Genomic DNA, 20628 nt, shown 5'->3' on the forward strand with positions numbered 1-20628 from the left:
TTCTTTATTTACCTGAGAATACTTAAATAAGTCTTCAAAAGCACAAAGCAAATAAAATGAATTGAATCCTGCAGACTTCTATGAAATACTTTTAAGAACGAAAATAAATAGAAGGCAAACAGAATACACTTGTTCCAATATTGACATAAACTGATCAGAAACAGAAAATTCACTTTCATTCTGCTCAGAATTTTTTCCCCTCCTAGCAAAACACTCTGCCACAGTATCATTTTTTTAAGGATAACCAAGATTAAGATGTCAAACTTTTCACTAGTTTATTTTTCAACCATGATATTAACTTATAATTTTAATCAAATTATACCTTTGAAATCTCTTTCAATCTTTATTAACTACAACTGGTGTGTGTTCCGTACAAATGTCCTAGAATATAGAAATAAGTCCAATAGCATGAATTTAAGTATACTTGGATTGCTTTGCTCAATTTTGTTACTTATTATGGACTATAGAAACTGAAATAGTAATATTTCATTATAATTTTCTATAATAGAGTACATTTTAAAATCATAAATAACTTAAAATCCATAACTTATAAACTCAAAAGCAAACCCGTATATCATTATTCTCTGCAATTCCTGATATTGCATTTAAAATGACTGTTACAATATATTAAAATATTGAAGCAAAAACATTTCTGAAATATCACAAGTTACCTCCTCACTCTTACTGCCCTTGGAATATATATTACAGTTGAATTTTATTATATGGAATTATAATTAAGAAGGAGATTTTTTAATAAATCACAATAGAATGAAAAAAGTATATTATCACTAAAAAAAAATCTCTAATTTTGATACTCCACGTAAAAATTGTGAAATCTGGATGAGCTTAGTTTTATTTTTATTGTAATATAATCGACAATCAAATAGAAACACAATCGGGTGTATCTAAAATTAATCTTCTCTAAATATCAAAATATTGACAATACTGACAGGAAAAAATAAAGTCCTAGTATATTAAAATAAATAAGTATTGTTGTTAAACTTTAATTATCATAATCTAGTACTATTAAAATAAATCTTAAATGTCTAATCAATTGCTTTGATTCAAAAATTTCCATAAAATTATTTAAATGACTCACAAAAACTTAGATTGTGAAAAATATTAACGACGACATCCTGAATTTCATTTAGGTATACAACTTAAAGAAAAAACATTTCTTAAAAATACATTTAAATAATTTAACTTAGCATTCAGTTTAATGAAAAATTACTTGACAAATAGCAATGATAGAGGACAAAAACAAAAGAATTTCTATTTCTTCTTGAAATTTAAATTACTAAAATAAAGGATTCATTGTTCACATTGAAATATTATTATACTCATTTCAATTTGAAATAGAGAAACTTAAAAAAATACCATTGTAATTTTTTTCATAAATGAAGCTTCTTTGGTATTAAACTACGAAAAATACTTGTACATGTGTTCAAAGGCAAACTGAGATAAACTGCTTCATATTTAAAAAGCCTTCAGGTATAGACAGCATATTATAATTTAAAGAAAAATATAGATTATTTTCGTCTTGTTATTTTTGAATTATTTGGATGCAAATTATACTGTCACGTGAAAAGCTCCATCTTTAAAGAAATTTAACTCAATATTCAAATGAGTCTACTGTATTAAAATTTGAAGCTGTTTTTCTTTATTTTGGTGGTCTATGCTACATTGCTATTTATTTATGAACCTTTTGAAGTCTTTACAAACTGTAACCAGCACCAGTTATAGATGAAAATATTGACCAGTCTTTTTTTTGTGGTAACTGAAACAAGAGGGTGTCAAAACATAATTTTTTTACTATAATTCATGTTGGTTTTATTTTAATGTTTTTCTATATGAGCATATATAACTGCAGATTAAAACAATTATATGTCCCTTTATATCATAGTCTACATTCTAAGAAGAATTATCAGAGATGTAAACTGTGCTTCATAAACATTTTTAGATTTCTTAAAAGGTAACATAATAAATTTTAACCATAAATTATTGCCTCTTTTATTTGCACAGATTCTAGTGGAATAAAATTTCAAAAAAAAGAAAAACAATTTTCTTAACTTTAACTTTTTCTCGTGTTAGAAAGTATTATAAACTGGTCTGAGTTACTTGGTCAGGAACAGATCATATAGTAATGAGTGAGAAAATTCTGAAATGAAAAATAGAATAGAGTTTTATAGAAATAAAAAAGGCAATTAAATGTAGAGGGAGATTTCTGAGATAAAGGATACAAGCTCCTTGAGTTATAATATAGTTGTTTTTTTAAAACATTTACTAACATGTTTTTTAAAATGCTCAGTGATTTTATGTGTGTATATATACTATTATATATGTATACATGTGTATATATATTTATATAATATGTTATATATTATATGTGTAATATTATATACATTTGCAATAGGAACAGTTAAAATCTTTAGCTTTTAAAGTGTGAAAATATTTTACATTCAACAAAAGTAAGTAAGGCTGGATGAAATAAATCTTTTCAGACATTTTGTTGAGCTGGAGTTAAATGACCTCATTGTCATTGTACCTTCCGTGGAGCACATGATGAATAGATAGACTTACAAAGTAAAAAATTTGAATTGAAAACACATCATTACTTGAGCTGAAGACTTTTCTGATTAATTTAGTTTACTGATTTGGAGCCTATTAAACAAGGAGAAAAGTTGGATGTTTTCAAAGTACTGAATTGAGGATTATCATTATTTTGATGAGGCCACCCTACTATGATAGGGCAATGTAATCAGAACGTTGAATTAAGTCAAGCTCTAGTCTAAAAAGAATAAACTGTATTCATCAGTAAATGTTCTTAATGGGAATCCTGAAAATATTTCATTATTCCTAATTTAATTAAGAGGCCTTGAACAGTTAACTATGGGCCCACATTCATATTCAAGCATATATTATCAGGAAAACCGTGAGAAATGGTACACAGGGTCCTAATTTCAAGCTGTATTTTTTCTTTCAAATAAAATACAATTTTATTAACTTTAAAAACACTCATTTTGTATATAGTTCTGAAACTTCACATTGTCGTTGGCTACATATTACCAATAGAAACCTACTTAAACCAACATGTTAATTAAACATTAATTTATAAATATTTATACTGGGTTTATGCTAATATGAAGTTCAATTATATTGGCCTTATTCTGTATAAATAATGGATATGTGGACCTATCAATAAGTGAACCTCAGGAGTAGTGTATGACATTCCGAGAATGTTCACACACAAGCATTGTTTTGCATTATTTTCACCTATGTGCAGAATCATTGCATTGAGGGATAATAGAACTCACAGCCCCAGTGTTTTCAGCATTAGAGATGATGCAATCAAATACCGAGCACAATGCCAGGCACATGGTAAGCAGTGCAGAAATGGAGGGAGTTATTAGCAGTATTACCAGAGCATCCCTCTCCCTAATAGCACCACTATGTCATTATAGCCCAAAGAATGTTCACTCACTCACACACATCTTCAAAGTAACTCCTCATATCAGCCACACATTTTATCAGTAGAATATGTATTACCATCTAGGCTTATATATAGCATTAGGAAGAAATTGGTGCAAGGTGAATGCATTTCAGATGAAATATATCAAAAAGGCTTGGGAGGTGATTCTGTAGCAAAAAGAACACGTAGCGACAAACCAAAGCCCGTGTCTTAACATAATCCACAGCTATGTTTATACACGCTGGCAACAAGAAGGAATTGCACAAATTGAATGAATTGCACAAAGTCATACTTGAAACTTCTCCCTGTTTAGTTTTTTGGTTTGCTTAACTTAAACTTGATTTGCTCTTTCTTGCTCTGTCTAATCAAATGGTAAAGGGACTCTGGTAGACACGAGGGCAAAGGGTATTGGGCCACACAATCTATTTGGTGCCCTTTCTGATACAATTGCTCTGAGTGGCAGTGCAGGGTGAAGGGATGGAGCATGTGTATGATCTGATGAGCTTGGCTCAACTGGGGGCGGCTCCTCTAGGCAGCTAAATTAAAAACCTCCCTGCAATTTCGATCTTAATCACCCCCTCCGAGGCTGTAATTGGTGATGGTCACTTAACTCTTTCTCTCCTTCTAGATTCAAATGTGCAGTGTCCCTTTACACCATGCATTTATTGGATCCCTTCAAAAGGATCCAAATAGGATTGAGTACACAGTATTAAGACAGAGGGGTTTCAGCTACATCAGATCTTACCAGTCTAACGTGTTTTCTGTTCCTTCTTATTTTGAGTAAGAGAAAGGAAGTAACATCTCTAAAATAAAAGTGCTATAGGTTTTGACTTTTTCAAATGTTAATAATAAAAGCCCATGTTTATAAAATAACAAAGGATTATATTGCATATATTGGACCCACACTCTGTGGAATTAGGGAAATCCTTTAAAAATTGAAGAACACTCTAAGAAACTATTTAGAAATGAAGATCAAACTAGAGAAAATCTAATCTTTAAAAATACTCCACACATGGAAATATATGATGGCACTCTAAAAATACTCAATAAAACCAAAGCAAGTCTATCTGACAATTAAGAGTACTTGTTGCAGTGTTATTTCCTTTTTTGTATTTCTTTTTTAACAGGGAGGTAAAAATTATTAGAAGTTATAGGCAAACTAGAGTGACTATAGAAGATCTCCAAATCCAAATGCAGTCTAGAAGATGATTGTAGAGATGGGGTGGAAGATTGACTCCATTTAATAAACACTGAGCTGTGGCAGGCCTGGAAGATGCACATGCAAATGAGGCTCACTCACTCCCTGCTCATAAGGAGTCCACTGTCCCATGGGGAAGAGAATGGGCAGTCAAACGGACATATCACTCAAGTACCGATTGAAGCATGCAATAATAGAAACACGCACAAGATACACAAGAGGGATGAAGAAAGAACCAAGAGGAAGGCCAAGAGTTCCAGAGAAGTCCATATTTCACCCAGTAAAGACATCTTAGAGATAAAAAGTGGCCTCTCTCACATAGCTATGCTTTAATTGGTACAACTGAGACTTGTAAAGTTGTCTCCACGGCCAAAAGGATGACCTAAGCAGGACGGGGGCCAGAAAGTGGTGTGGTGTGGGTGTGTTGGTGGAAACCCAAGTGGTTTTCTCTTGTTTGAATCCTGATACCAGTGCAAGAAAGCATCCGAGTTGAAAGGGGAAAGAGATAAATGCTGTTGGAAGAGAGAGGCCATTTCTCTACCCAGGAAGAACAATTTTCCGTCAGACCAGGCTCACATATTATTCAACAAGCATATTATGAATGCCAAACCTCAGCTGACTCTGTTCCTTGGAGAGAGGAATGAGAAAGTAATTTTCCAATTCGTTTTGAAGACAGTCCTCAGTCACACTCAAACGACCAACCAATCCAAATGGAGGGGAAGTTAGAAGCCAGCATCAGCCCTGTGCTGGGAACTGGCAGGTAGGGTGATCCCGATGGCTGGGAGCTAATGACTATGATTATCTTTACCAACTACTGACTTTGCAGAACAAAAGTGTGACATCATACCTGCCCATTGGGTCTACTGTGAGAATTTAAATCATCAACACTCTTTACTTCTTTCTCTGGTTTTACAGACTAAGAACTGTGTGAGCATGAGATATTTATGAATTCACACCAGGACCAGCAGGAAACTAGGGTCTCGGTCCCTTAACCTGCTGAATATTAGAACTGAACAAAACCACAGGGATCTCTTCTTTCATTTCCTCAGGAGAGGAAACTGAGGCCTGAGGAGAAGTGCTTTACCCAAATTAGCAGCTCATAACTAATAAAGGTGAGGCCAGAACCCACATGGCTGGGATCCTTGTTTGGTGCTCTTTCCACAACACATAAAAGATTTTGTTGCCATTCTGATTATTGCTAATAACCCATTGATTTAGCCCACTCAGAGCCAGACACTCTCAAGAGATCTGAAAGTGAACCTGTTGTAATTCCAGCCTGCAAAGAACGTGTAGCCTGGTGGGGTGACAGAGAAATAACTGGAAATTACAGTGAAGTATCTGGCTGTGCATGGCCCCGGCTGGGGCCTGAACAGGCAAAGGATAAGGGCTAGGTTAATTATCATTTCTCATTTCCTGGGCTCTACTCCTTTCTCCACCAGATATTGTACCTGAAGATCTTCAACTATTCCATATGGGGCATTAGGAATTCTTTAGTGATGCAGACAATAGATGAACATGCATTTAGCATCTTACTAGAGACATGGGGAAGGTAGCACAGACACAGCTCATCCTTCAATATGGGAAGAGACCCAAGCCCAGGAGCCGTATGTAGATTGCTGCTTCAGCAAAATGAATAAATACTGATTGTGGCTTCACATGAGCTGTTCAATCATGCAGCAAGCTGTGAAGACATCTGAGAGCAAAGGGTATACCTTGGGTATAGGTAGTGTGCTGGTTTCCTGCTTTCTTCTCATCACTTGGGTCTCTTGTTCTACAGAACTGTGGGAAATGCAAGACAACAGCTGCATAGCCACACAGAGCACACCATACAAAGCAAAAGCCCTGAGAAAACAGTTCTTTTCTCTCCATCCCACCATGTAGCACACACTTGAGATTATTGATGCCAAGTGCTTTCCTTCAGGAATTTTAAATGTCCTCCCACTGAGCAGCAAATCACATACCATCCAGAGTTCTGATGCGAGTGGCATGGGTTTCCCGGGCTTTGCAGGAGACATATAGAAGTGGCAGCCCAAGTGCAGAGACCATTTCTTTCTTAGAAGGGTATGTGCTTCTTTTCCAAAGGGTTTGCTTTATGACAATGATCTTGCAGGGCATGGAGGCAAGTCAGTAAGTTGGCTACAAGGCTCCCTGGTGAGGAAGGTGCTGGAGGGAATTATCCTGGAGAATTGTCCAGATGGGGCACGTCCCTTCCAGATTGGTAACAGGCTATGTGTACCCAATTCTCCTTCCCCCAGCCCTGGCTTTATGGTGGAAGACTCTCTTACCCACAATGAGATGTCCTGGAAGTGAAGTGTAGAGAGTCGGGGCTGTGGCAAGTCAGGAAGTTTAACCTAAGGGAACACCTGAGACCAGAGCCGCTGCACTCCAGGGTTCTCTGTGGCTTGGTACAAGGGAGCTTGGTACAAGCTACATTTGACAGTTAGGAATTGGACTCAATGAGTGCTGTTGCCATAGAATTTTTCTAGAAGCATGGCGAAGAAGTTTTTACAGTAGTCTCCACATGACTACAAAACCTCTAATATGTAGGCTCTAGGAGGACAGAGATTGTTGCTGTCTTGTTCACTGCTGCATTCCCAGAAAGACCAGCACCCTGGCACTCAATGAATGTTTGATGAATAACAATAAACCAACCCATCCCCTCCTCTCTCCCATCCAGGAGACATTTGGTCCAAGATCAAGACCTCCTCTTACTCTCTACTCCAATTACTGCATTTCTCTCATTCAAATAGAAGTCATAAGGGAAAAAGCAGCCAGTAGATGGAAAACAAAATAATAACTGAACACGGTTATATGATGCTTACTGCATGCCCTGCTCTGTTTTAAGCATCTTTATTTACTTAGTTAACTTCACTTCAACACTATGAGGTAGATACTGTTATTATTTCCATTTTACAGAGGAGGAAACTAAAGCAAAGAGAAGCTAATAAGCTGCCATGAACACACAGCTAATAGCTAACAGATCCGGGATTATGAACCCAGCAGTCTGCTACAGGACACTAATACTTTCTTTTCTTAAAACAAATGGGCTTTTCTGTATGCAGGAAACCCAGACCTTCTAGAGAAATCTTCTACTAGGCGATTAATGGCCATGGTGTTTTCCCCAAATTGAAGAACAATGGGCAATGATGGCTTATTCAAACTCTTCCTTTACACATACCTTCAATTCCTTAGTTGATGAGCTACCATGGTTGGGATTGGCTTTGTCTTTCTATCTCTCTCTGCCCCTCCCCCCCAACTTCTGGGCTCACTAACCAAGGAAAGTGAATAAACACTGCACAGGACTTCAGGGTAAAGATGATGGACTTACTGCATGCATCTATTTCCATTAATGGACAATAAAGGGATTTTTTAAAGGAAAAAACTACAAGGACAGGAAGAACTGAAGATGTTACACTAGTGTCAAAATTTTCAAAGCTGTAAGTCAGATGAAAAAATAACTGACACAAGAAAATAGAATCCTAACCTAGCATAGGAAAAGCAGACAATTGACTCAATTTATACCAGGTATCCCCAAAAGGCTCAGGAATTGGTGCTATCACCAAAGGAACATTTAGAAAACTAATGAAAAATATTAGAAATTAAAAGCATAAGAGCAGAAATAAAAACATCAGTAGAAGTGTTAGAAGTTAAAATCAAGGAAATCTGAGACAATAAAGCAGAGAGACAAAAAGAAAATATGTGAATGTTTCACATGTTCACAATAGGTGAACAAGACCTACCTGGGACCTTCAATATCTAAGTAACAGAAGTTCCAGAATGAGCAAACAGAAATTAGAAGGGAGGAAGTCATCAATGAAATAACTCAAGAGATTTTCCAAGAACTAAAGGATATAGATTTCCAGATGGAAAAAGCCCATTGAATGTCAGACATAATAAATGAAAATAGATCCACACAGGCACATCATCATGAAAGTTCAGAATGCTGGTGACAAAGATAGGACCCTACCATCTGAAGATGGAAGATAATGGATCACATAGGAAGAATTAGGAATCAGACGGACTTGGAACTTCTTAACAGTAACACTAGAGGCTGGAAGCCAATAGAATAATGTCTTCAACAATTGAAAAAGAAAAAAAAAGTCATCCTAAAATTCTATTTCTAGCAAAATTAACAAATAAATATAAGAATGAATATAAATATTCTCAGACACGCTAGGTCTCAAAAACATTTTCCCTCCTATACCTTGTCTTAGGAAGCTACTAAAGGATGTGCACCACCAAAATGAAGGGGTAAACCAAGAAAATGGAAGATGTAGAAGAGAGAGAAAAGAAGATCCAACACAGAAGAAGAGCAGAGAGAATCTCCAGAGTCACAATTAAAGGCTGGCAGGATGGCAGCTGAGCCCTAGATGGAGATGGCAACCAGACCTGATGAAGCAAGTCCAGAGCAGATCAAGGCAGCTCCAGCAGAAAAGATAAAATTAATAGAATACATAGTATATCTGATTGTCCTAAGAAGAGTGTTTGCATGGTCTTAATGATATAAACACTGAATATTGACCTAACCAAAATTTCAAAATAACTATATTGGATAAATGAAGATATAGAAAAAGTGTGAATTAGTTTAAAACTGAAAAATCATGAAATAAATATACAAAGCATGCCAGTTAGAGATATGGAAAGATTATCAAAAATAATCAGAAAAGTCAAGAAAATGGCTGCTCTTGGGGAGTGGAAATGTGGACAAGGTGGAGCAGGGGTCTACTGATTTTCATAACAAGCCTTGTAGAACAACTATGATTCTTTTAAATTGTATGCATATATATTTTAAACAATGAATGGCCTTGTCCTTTTAAATAAATTGCTGCAGACATGACACTAACAAAATATCAGCAACAGTTAAACAAAAACAAAAACAAAAATTCTTGTGTTGGCAAGGCAGGGAGCAAGAACAGAAAGGGAGTAATCAATATCTGGTTTAAATGACCTCAGAATAAATTGAAGTTACACCTAAGGAAGCACTCTTTGACCATCGATGTGGTACACAGCCATGCAAAAGGAGTGGAAAGCTTCAGGAAAGAGGAAGGAGAATCACCCATCTCCGATGGCTTGACTATCCGTCCAAATCATCTTGTATGCTTTTTTAGCAATTCTTAATCTATTCCTACAGAGAGTGCTTAACGTGTTAGCAGCTTTGCCAACTAAAACAAACCCTTGAATCTCAAGGAAGCTTAAGAGGCATTAAAGAAAAAAACATTCCCAAGTTAACTTTTTCTCTATTGGGAAAAACTTAAAATATGTTGAATTGAGTGGGGAAAAGAGGTCCTCCGTTCACAGAAAGTGGTGTTTCTGCATAGCACAGCCTTTACGCATCTTCCCAGATAATCCAGGGCTTACCTTGGTTTACCTCCCCAGTGGGTAACCTGCAACCCAGCCGCACTGTATTGCGTACACCATGGCCCTCAACACTCCCCACCTGGGGAAAGGATCTATATTTCCTACCCAGCATTCCATGTCACTAACATCTTCTTATGTCTCATCCACTGTCATGTCACTCACCTCAAGCGGGTGAGTAATTATGACATTAACAGGACACTAGTGAAAATCAGTCACCATGAAAAAGAAACAAAAATGCTGGTTTGGAGTAGTTCCCATTGCACTTGCTATAACTCTACCTCATTCCTCTCCCACTCCAGAAGAGTAATGGCGAGAAAATAAAGAAATGAAGGGGACCTTATCATAGTATGACCAACACTAACCAATTACTAGCAACACACCCCAGCATATGCCCCCAGCAATGCAACTGAGAATCTCTCTTGTGATGTCATACAGATAAAGTCACATGCTGACAACATCCCTTCCATGTGCCCACCATTTTAACATTTGAAGATGACTTATGAGGCCTGCCTCTCGAGTCATCTTTGTGGGGGACGTATTTTTTAGAACTAGGTTGATTCCCAATTTAAGTCTTTATCAAGTGTACATTAAGGATTGTCCTTTTATTTTATCTAATATTTGCAGCACTCTCCCCCATTAACAGTTCCGCCTACGCTTAGAATAAACTAAAGGCTGTGTGTCCTTCCTAATAGTTCAGCTGCTCGTTGACCTCTCCCTGCTGCTTTGATATGTCAGTTGACATTTTTATTTTCTGTGTAAGCTCACCTTCACACGTTTTCCTTATAGAATATGGTGTTGGAAGATGCAGCCCATCATCCCAGCCTGTTGTGATTAGTTTCCGTCTTGATTTTCTCAGCGTTAGATCATATTCACATTTGATAAGTCCACGTATATCCTCAGTGATAAAATGAACATTTGGGTCTGGGGCAGAGCCAGGTGGCCAGCCACTAAAGACTTCTCTTGAGGTGGGACCCAGATACATTAATCAGGTCTTTTGTTTTAAGAACCTACTCCATCCCAGTAGTAGCCAAGCAGGAAAGCCATTCAAAAGTTGATATGACAAAAGGGCATGTCACCTAATTAGTTCCCAAGCCAAAGTTTTATCCAATTATGTCCCTCTCTACTTTGAACACCCTGTGTCTGAGTAGTCCCTTTTCCTGTTCTATTCTGTCAGTCATTTCATGACTAGTCTTTTGGCTCGTTTCCCTCTTACTCTGTTGTCAGACTATAATGAAGCATTCTCTCTCCTGATATGGGGCTACTTTGGATTTCTATCCTAATAGCTCACCTCTCATGACATAACACTGAAATGCCCTATACCTTTAAGATACCCTGAGGGCTGGCATTGGCCTGGCTTGACTTCCTCTCTCTTGTCTGTATGTCTGTCATGGGGAGGATTCATAGCACAGTGCTTAAGAATACAGATTCCTGAACCAGCCAGCCTGAACTCAAATTCTGGCCGCCCCCTTTCCAGGCTTTGTAACCACTTACTGGCTTTGCACCCTCTTTGTACCTCAGGGATGTTGCTAGACACTTATGATTCTCTCCCAACTCATCACCAGCACCTCTGAGTATTTTTTGAGGCACTAGATCTTCTTTATGTTTGCAGGGTAATGACACTGGTGTCACCAAAAGGATTTTGAAGATCTTTAGCTTCCCCCATCCTCTGCCCTGTAATTTCAATTATTTTCCCAATCCCATTTAAGTAAATACTCAATCTATGTAAAATCCAGATACTTACTAAGCAAATGCATCTTTAAAACAAGTCTCCATGTCCTTCTGCCCCTGAATCCCTCTTATATTGGGAAGCCACCACTGGTCAGTGGAAAGTGCTTTGAAATCAGAGAGACCCAGATTCAAATCATGCCTCTGCAGTCAGATTTGCACATTTTGACGCCAAACAGCTTCTTGCAAATGAGACAGAGAATCTGGGTTCACATGCAACTTCAATTGTAATAACAAGGTACATTTTATTTTCCAAAACAAGAAAAGAACTGGAAAACTTTAATTGGCCATATGAAAGTCATGCGATATTTCTGCATTAATGGGCAGGGCAGACCAATGCTAGGAGATTATTAGATTAGGGCCCAGTAAGGGGTTCCAACACTTATGAAGAGAGTGACAGAGTTTTGAAACCAGAACTAGGAAGGAAATGTTCTACTGGGAGGGCTGAGTCTATGAGGGCTCCAATAGCAGTCTATATGAAATAAAAAAAGTTGTTATCCCTGCGATGTTGAACAGCTGTTTGCCATTTCCCTAAAAGCAGCGGGAAATTGGCTTAAACTGCAAGGATTTGAGTTAGACATAAGGAAAAAATTCCTGACAGTAGGGATTGTTAAACAATGGAACAAGTTAGCAATAACAATCATGGAATGGATTTCCCAGGGCTCTTCAGACACTGTACCCCGTTTGTCTGGGAGATTTTGATATAACCTTGCCTGTTGGAGACCTCCTAGGATCCTTTCCAGTTCTCTGGTTCTTAATTAGTTCAGCATGCTTTTGCATTAATAGCATTATAATCCTGGTCACAACTGATTAAAAGACAAAAATCAATTTCCCACTCAAATCCCCCAAACAAGAAGGTATCTTTCACCCCTGTGCACAAGAAATGGGATGGCCTGCACATTTTAATTCATATGTTTTTAATTCCTTTGGGGAAGTTTCAAAACTGAGATTTCCATAAACCAAAGTTTAGCCCAGGAATACACTGGATTATAAACTGGTGGAAACACTGAATAGAGATGTATAATGGAAACATTAACAGAGCTTTAGCGATGATGGCAACAGCATGTCACTACAATGTAAGGAAATTGTGTTAAAGTAACTGCTATTGTAGATAAGGGGGTGCCGCTCTTAATAATGGATTTTTCATGCATTACTTCTATGCTTTTAACATTTTTCCATCGTGAATAGTGACCTTGGAATAATGCTAAGAATCATATTTTGTATTTAACCTAAATACCAAATTTAAAGACTTAAATAGATAATACAAAGGGCTTGATTCCATGCTGCTGAAGATTGTGCAAGGTCGTAGAATGCTTCTGCAAACTCCTATGTAATGGAAGTAAATCTTTTTTTTATTGAATATATCCAATGCATAACTGCTTTCTTCCAACAAAGCCAGGGATGGTTCACAGAGAGGAAAAAAAATGGAACTAAATTGACAGGTAGATACCATGTAGGTGCAAAGAGGGGTGGGAGGAAGCTTTTGCCTCCTCCTGATAATCTCCATAGCCCACCCCCATAAGCCACCCTAAAAATGGTTAAAGCCAAAATAGTGTACTTGCAATCACAGCTTCCAGTGACTTCCCCTAATCCTTCTTCCAACCAGACTGCTGTACTAAGACACTCCCCCATCTAAATTCTAGAACTCCAGTCTGTATCAAGGGAAACAAACAAAATAAATTGAAAATATATTTATCCTGGTTGTAGGAAAAACTGAAAAGTGTGGATTTAAAGTTTGTTGACCCATACCCCTTGCCTTAAAACACTCAGCCCTGCTTCCCCCCGGTATCTCATCCATCCCCTGTGGCCAGCACTCATTTCGCACCTCATATCTCTGGTTTGTCCCTACCCTGATCCTGTTTACACTCACTGAATGCCCTAGTCTCTTTCTCTCAGGATCAGGGTGCCAACCAGCAGGCCTGACAAATTCACCAGCCCGCTTGTCTGGCTTGGGGAAGGCGTAGGTGAGTGAACAAGACGGCCTGGTGTTGAATGCTGCCAGCTCCGCCTCCACCTGTGAGTGCTGGCACAGCGTCTTTAACTTCTCTTTGCTTCCTTTTCTTCATCTATCAGACGGAGATGATAATAATACCTATCTCTTAGGGCTGGTGGAGGATTAAATGAGTTAAAACATAAAACACAGCGACTGGAACAAGGAAGCACATAACAAGTGTGAGCTTGTTACCTGGCATTCAAGAGAAAAGACCCTGCTTTCTCCACATTCAGGGACTCCATTGGTCAGAGTTTCAGCCATGGCAAGCAAACAAGTGTAATCTTTGAGACAATGGGTCCTAGAACGTAAGTGACCAATTTCTGTGACCATGCAAAGTGACTGGAGAAACATACGTAGTGCACAATTGTGCATCTATGGACCAGTCAGAGTAGAAAAGAGGAACTTTCACCAACAGAACCCACCAGCCAAACCATCCCTTAAGAATCGCTTTAGTTCTGGCTTCTACTACCTTCCAACTGTGTGACTTTGGGCAAGTCTGTTAACCTCTGTGAGCATCATTTTTCTTATTTGTAAAATAGAGACAATACTCATCTCACAGGAGTTTTAGGAAGTGCAAAGGTGACAATGTGAGTGAAAGGAGTTCATATCAAAGGAAAATACAGAGAATGATATAATTTGGTATATTACTATTTTTTGTTGAATTTTCTTCTACTGCGCCTAATTTCTCTAATTTGTGTTTCAGGGCAAATTGTCTATTAGAAAAACTTTGTGTTCTTTTCCTGATCTGCTCATCTCCAAAATTGCCTGTAGAAAATCTGCTTCCTGTCTCAAAAACTATACTTGGAAAACTCACGTTTGTCTGCTCTGGGGTCCAGGATTTACCTACCTCCCGTCTGTCCATTTTCTTTCACTCACCCCAGCTGAGAAGGAAAGACTGTCTCTCATGTTGGTATAACTCTTCACTTCGTTATTTATTTGGTTTCCTTTAAAAAAAAGAAACTTCATCTGAAGAAATGACTAAGAAAGCTTTTCACCTTTCTAATAAAATACTAGGTCCTCCTCCACAGTCTATCATGTAATAAAATAACTTAAATTTTTAAAAAATCAAAGCTTAAACTAAAAGAACGCAAAAACTAAAAGCATAAGTTTTGTTTTTCAAAGTTTGCCTTCGTCTCTTTTCTCCTCTGGTTAGGTTGTAGTACAAGAATATTGTGAGCAGATGAATAAAGCATCAGATAAAAGGGACCCACCACCATCTTCAAAAGATCCCATCTCTAGGGAGACTCTACATGTCCTCATTCCTTCCGGGTTCACCTGGACCACAGACCACCCAGGGTCAGATAGGATATCCCAGATATCCTATAAACAGGATGAAAGGTATCACCAGGGCACTATTCCAGGTACCCAGGTATTGTAGGGAAAGAAAAGGTGGGAATATGAGGTGAAAAGTGACAGAATGATAATGAAGAGAGTAAGGAAAAGAAAATGCGTAGACAATACAGTGGCTACATTTATTGAGCACTTACTGTGGGCTAAGCATTTTCTCATTTAATGCTTACGACAATCCGTGAGCTAAGGATTTTTATTGTCATTTCCAAGTGAGAGACTGAAGCCCACAAAGCAAATAAGCTGTGGACCTGGGCTCTGAACCCAGATCTGTCTTATTTCAAAGCTGGTACTCTTGACTCCTGGCTTCTATAACCTCCTACCCAGCTTAGATACATGTTCTGCCTTCTGTATTTCCTAAATGTAATCAAATTCAGCTTGCACACTATCACAATCTAACAAGTCAACTGTTTGAGGTAAGAAAGCAGCCAACAAAAGTGGAATCTTTTGATTAAGTTGATTTAAGAACTTGTTACTTTGATTCTTCTCTCCTCCGCGTTGAGGGAGTGCTCAGCAATGCATCCTCCAGAATCACACCCACTCACTTTCTGACTCACCTTAGACTGGGTCTCAGTAGGTTTCTTATTTATGTAATTTTTTTTTCAAATCTGCTTCAGGAAGCATCAGGCTAAGAGCTCAATGTTGCCACTTCATACCCAGATCACTCTTCCTTCCAAAAGACACTTCCTTCTGCAATATTTCTGTGTTCACACTTCCCACAAAAGCATGTAGACCCAGCAAGACTTAAATCAAATCCAGCTCCACCACCAGGTGTGTGACTTTGGGCGCGTTCCTTGCTTTCCTCATTTTTAAAAATTGAGTATAACTCGCAAGATCATCATGAAGATTAAATAAAAGTTACAAAGTCCCAGGTATGTAACTCACCCTTTGTTAATAGTAGCTATTGATGTTAATCATGGTGAAGCCTGTTAATTTATTGTACAAAGACCATACCTCTTCTGGAACCAGAATGTTCATACTATCTTTCTTCCCTGGATAATACCAGAGAAACCCTAGTAACTTCTGGCTCTTGTGTGTCTTTTTATCAGACACTATGCTGGCGATATGCAACCTTTTGGGATAGAAAGACTCGTTTTTAACACACAAAAACATTCACAGATGTCTCATAAGATAACAGTTATTGACTGACAAAATGGCTGTCGCCAGACTTTTCCTATACATTGAGAACATTGCTCTCAGCTCATGGTGCCCCTTGTGTTCAGAAATTCTCTCTCCAAACACAATATAAGAAAATAGGTCTTTACTCACCAAATAGCAATCACATTCCTGCCTCCAGTCCTGCCTCCTGTTGAGAACTACAGGATTGCCTGGATTGTACTGTTGGCTATTCTCAAACTCTCCTATTCGACTTTACAGAAAATGCCTTGGTTTACTCCCACAGATGGTTCATCATGTCCATTGTTTACGGATTTTTAACAGTTTGATACTATGAAAACAACCTTATTTCCCTTCACATTAAGTTCCTGGCAGAGCATATGGGAAAGAAAAGATCCCCTTTGACTCTTTGTACTTACAACATAGACATCCAATAAACATTTACTAATTTGGTTCATGATGTTGAGATTTAGAGTACATATTTGCATTCTCCATCATGTCCAACACTTTCCTGACTCTGAGTTTTCTATACCTAGAGGTGCTTCTCTTCACAGCAAATTCAGTCAATGCTTCTAGACTCCAATAAGGCTCTAACACCAGCTCCTCTGTGATACACTCCTCCCCTAAACTCCTGACAGCTTGCTTCTAGGCCTGGCTAGGACTTTCTGTGCCTAACCACTCCAGTAGGATGCATCAATGCAGTTATGATGCAAATGTGCCAGCTTACAACCAAAAACATGGCACAACATCCTACAATCTTCATTATTATCCATGCCACCCACACTCTCACATCTAACTTTCTCTGCACTACTTCAATCATTTTCTTATACTCAAGACTTTGATCCCTGGATCTAGGTCTTGTTTTTCTTCATATTTCCAATACCCTGGGGTACAGTAGATACTAAACCATAGAGAACTGGAGGATGATGAGTTTTCCACCATCACTCTTTTTCTCTCCTTACTACCTCCAACTGTTTCTCTACTTCTCCATTTTCCTTCCTTCAGACAATATTGACATTTCACTTACAGCAAATAAACTCAGGGTATCCCAGGACTCCACACCCACATAGATCCACATAAAAACTAAACACAAAGTAAATGGAAAAGAGAAGGGCTCACGTTTCCCATTACATCTGCTATCTGATCATATTTCAATTCCAGACACATTTTCCATTGTTGTTTTCCTGGCTCAATTAGGTTACTGGAATTACAAGGTGAAGATTATGGATACAAAATCCAGTGCCCATGAGTTCATATGAGATTAGGATGCTACACAGTGGGTCCCAAGGATGTCTCCTACCCACAGGACTGAAATGATTAACACAGAGTACCATTAGATATGGATATAGATACGGATCCCAGCCATTTATTTTTTTACTTGTTGCCTAATACATCACACAGTTCAGGAACTGCTCTAGTGGTTACTCAATCAACAAAGCCCATCAAACCCAGGTATTACTTTTACCTAATTGCCGCCCTCTTTTTCAGAGGCCTGTATTCTACAGCATCAGAGTGTGCTTTGACTAGAAGGAAAGGGTCAAGGTGCAAAGTGACGGCAGTGTTAATGTAGGTGTCACATAAATGCATTAGCTCAGTGGACCAAATAAGGGAAAATATTTTGATGAGAAAATGGCATTTAGAAGCTTTAGTGCATTTAAACGTTTTCCCAGTGTGGTTACATTAGCAGACCTAAACAATCAAGGGCCAGGAGGCGTTGCTACAGGGATTGTGAGCTTAAAAAGTTACCCTTGTTCTGACACCTATTAATAATCACCTTTGCAGAATTATAAAGCACAGTCAAAAGAGAATTGCTCCTCTCTGCGCCTGCAAATAGTCAGTAACTGTGACTCGTACAGACAAAAAAAATCTGTACCGTATGATATATGTTTATTTTCCGCTGAATAAGAGGCTTTTGGCATTAAGAAATCTACTGTATGTAAATCTAGGTGCCAGTGACACTCGGGACCTTTTCCTGACTTTTCCTACTGAAGGAACAGATTGGTTGCAAATGCACAATATTCATTGGCAGAAGAATTCAGAACATATAAGCTTGTTCCAGCTTTGAAGAAATTTTCACTCTCTGGGCTAAAGAAAACCTCAACATATGGGAAAAAGAGAACTTTTCTCATTCCAAACCTTTTGATTCAACTGTCTCCTGCAGCAAGTTCTGGAAATGCCCCCATTGGCATTGACTACTTAAATTCTCACTGGAGGAAGAGATGATTGTGGAGGAGGGAGGGAACCTCAGGGTGTGTTGATACTCAGGGTTGTACAGTCAAATGTCAAACGCCAGCTTGTTGGACAGAGTTAAATTTACAGGATCATGATGCATGATGAGAAGAAGGCTCAAGCAACCTTCCATTTCCACTGGTATTGCTAACTGAGGCATCTTGAAATCTCCTGTCACTGATGTTGAGCTTGGACATCACTGGAAAAAATCTTTATCTGTCCCTGAGGCAGAGAATTCAAATGTTGAAGACCAGCAAGAGGACTGAAAACCCTGTGGCTTTTGCTTTAGTCAATTCTTAAAAAGCCAAATTTGAGCTCCTGCATCTGAAGTGTCTGCCCTCAAAGTACAGAGCTTCTCTGACAGAGCTCAGACTCTAACCAGGGGTCCTTGTGCTTATCTCTGGGCAGCTGTTGTAAAGTTTAGACCAAAAGAGAGGTTCTCTCTGGCCAACCCAGTAGGGGCTGTGATAAGCTAGCTGGAGTTTTAAGTCTTCCACAAAGACTTAAAAGGGGTTATAGAGAAGACAAAACCTCAGTGTATATTCAGCTCTGAGGCCAAGGTCAGCCCTCAGACACAGGCTCAATCTGGCAAGGCAAAGCCAATTGTGGAGGGATGCTCATGTTGGAGGGGACATCAGTTGGAGGAGGTGGATCCTGTGTGAGATGTACGTCTGCAGGGCCCAGGCAACAGCGGAGTTACCTGGTTTTCAGGACTTGGCAAGAGTTCTTTCCTTATTATAGATAAGCGAGCTGAGGTACAGAATCATAAACTCACAGAACTTCAGGACGGGAAAGCATCTTAGAGGCTGTGTTGTCCAATTCCCTGCCTCTTGGGATGTTCAGATCCCCACTACCACAGCGTCATCATCTTCGGTAGCATCATCTTCAGCATTAGGGCACCATCAGAGCATTAATTGAACAGCCACGACACTGAGCCCTCCTCAAGCGTTATTCCGCTAATCTTCCCATCAACTCTGTGGCTTGGGTATTACTAGCCCATTTTACACATGAAGAAGCTGAGAAAGTAAATGACTTGCCAAATCAAGAGCAGCCAGGATTTGAATGCTGAAATATTCTATTATTTCCTCAATTGGTCACCCAATATCAGCTTGAATACTATTAACAGCAGGGAGCTCAGCACTGCCCAAAGCAGTCATTTCTAGTTAAAACAGTTCCCTTTGTGCCTCCATGAAATAAGTTGAAATTCTGCCTTTGACTGAAATTCTGTCTGCTGAGGTCCTGCAGAACAGATCTAATCTGTCTTTATATATAGAAACCCTGAAACCATCAGGAGACAGCAATTATGACTCTCTATTTAAGCCTTCTTTCCTTCAAGCTAAATTCCTATTTTTTAACACTTCCTGTAACTAATGATGTGAGATCCTGACCTCAAAACTCAAGCTTTTCTAGAGCATGAACCATTTCTTACTCATCTCACATCCTCAGGACCTAGCATTGTGCCTGGCACAAAGTGAGTTCTCTATAAATGCTAAAAGATATAGTAGGTGATCAATAAATTTTCAGTAGTAGGTGTTCAAGAAATGTAAAACATCTAGAATGTCTGTCTTTAAAGTTGTGGCAGCTTTTTACAGTCCTTCAAAGAGTGTGGAGCCAAAATGAAATAGAATCTCCATGTGTGGTATGGCGTTTAAGTTGGGTAAGACTAGCACATTCCTTGTGGAAAACGCTACATTACACTTAATGCAGCATAGAATGGTGCTAAAATTTTGACTGCTTTGTTACCTTACTGACTCATGCCAAAATTAGGGGAAATGAAGCTCTCGATCATTTCGTATGGGTTATTCATAACCCATGTTGTGCTAGAACAGTAGTTTTCAGACCTAGGTGCAGGACTTTATCCCTAATAAAGCTTATGCTAAATCTATGGTCTAGCCTGCTAGGATGTTTTAAGATCCTTCAGTCTGTCATGGAAAGGAGTCATTACCCTTTCTGCTTTTGTTTTATTCTTGAATTTGTGAAGCCAGACATCCATGATCTTATTTCTACCATGGAAGGAAGAACTTTCATGGCTGGTTTCCCTTTTAAACGCTCTTTTCCCACAAAGTGAAATCTTCTTGACTCCCTATCAGCAGATGCTCCTTGTTCCTGCCTCTTGAACCAATCCTGATCTTTGAAAAGAGACTTTTAAGGAGCTTCATATTCAGGATCTGAGCATCCAGTCACCCTATTTCA

The sequence above is a fragment of the Ceratotherium simum genome, chromosome 3 (genome assembly GCF_057802395.1).
Source record: "Ceratotherium simum simum isolate JZ-2026a chromosome 3, ASM5780239v1, whole genome shotgun sequence".
NCBI lineage: Eukaryota > Metazoa > Chordata > Mammalia > Perissodactyla > Rhinocerotidae > Ceratotherium > Ceratotherium simum.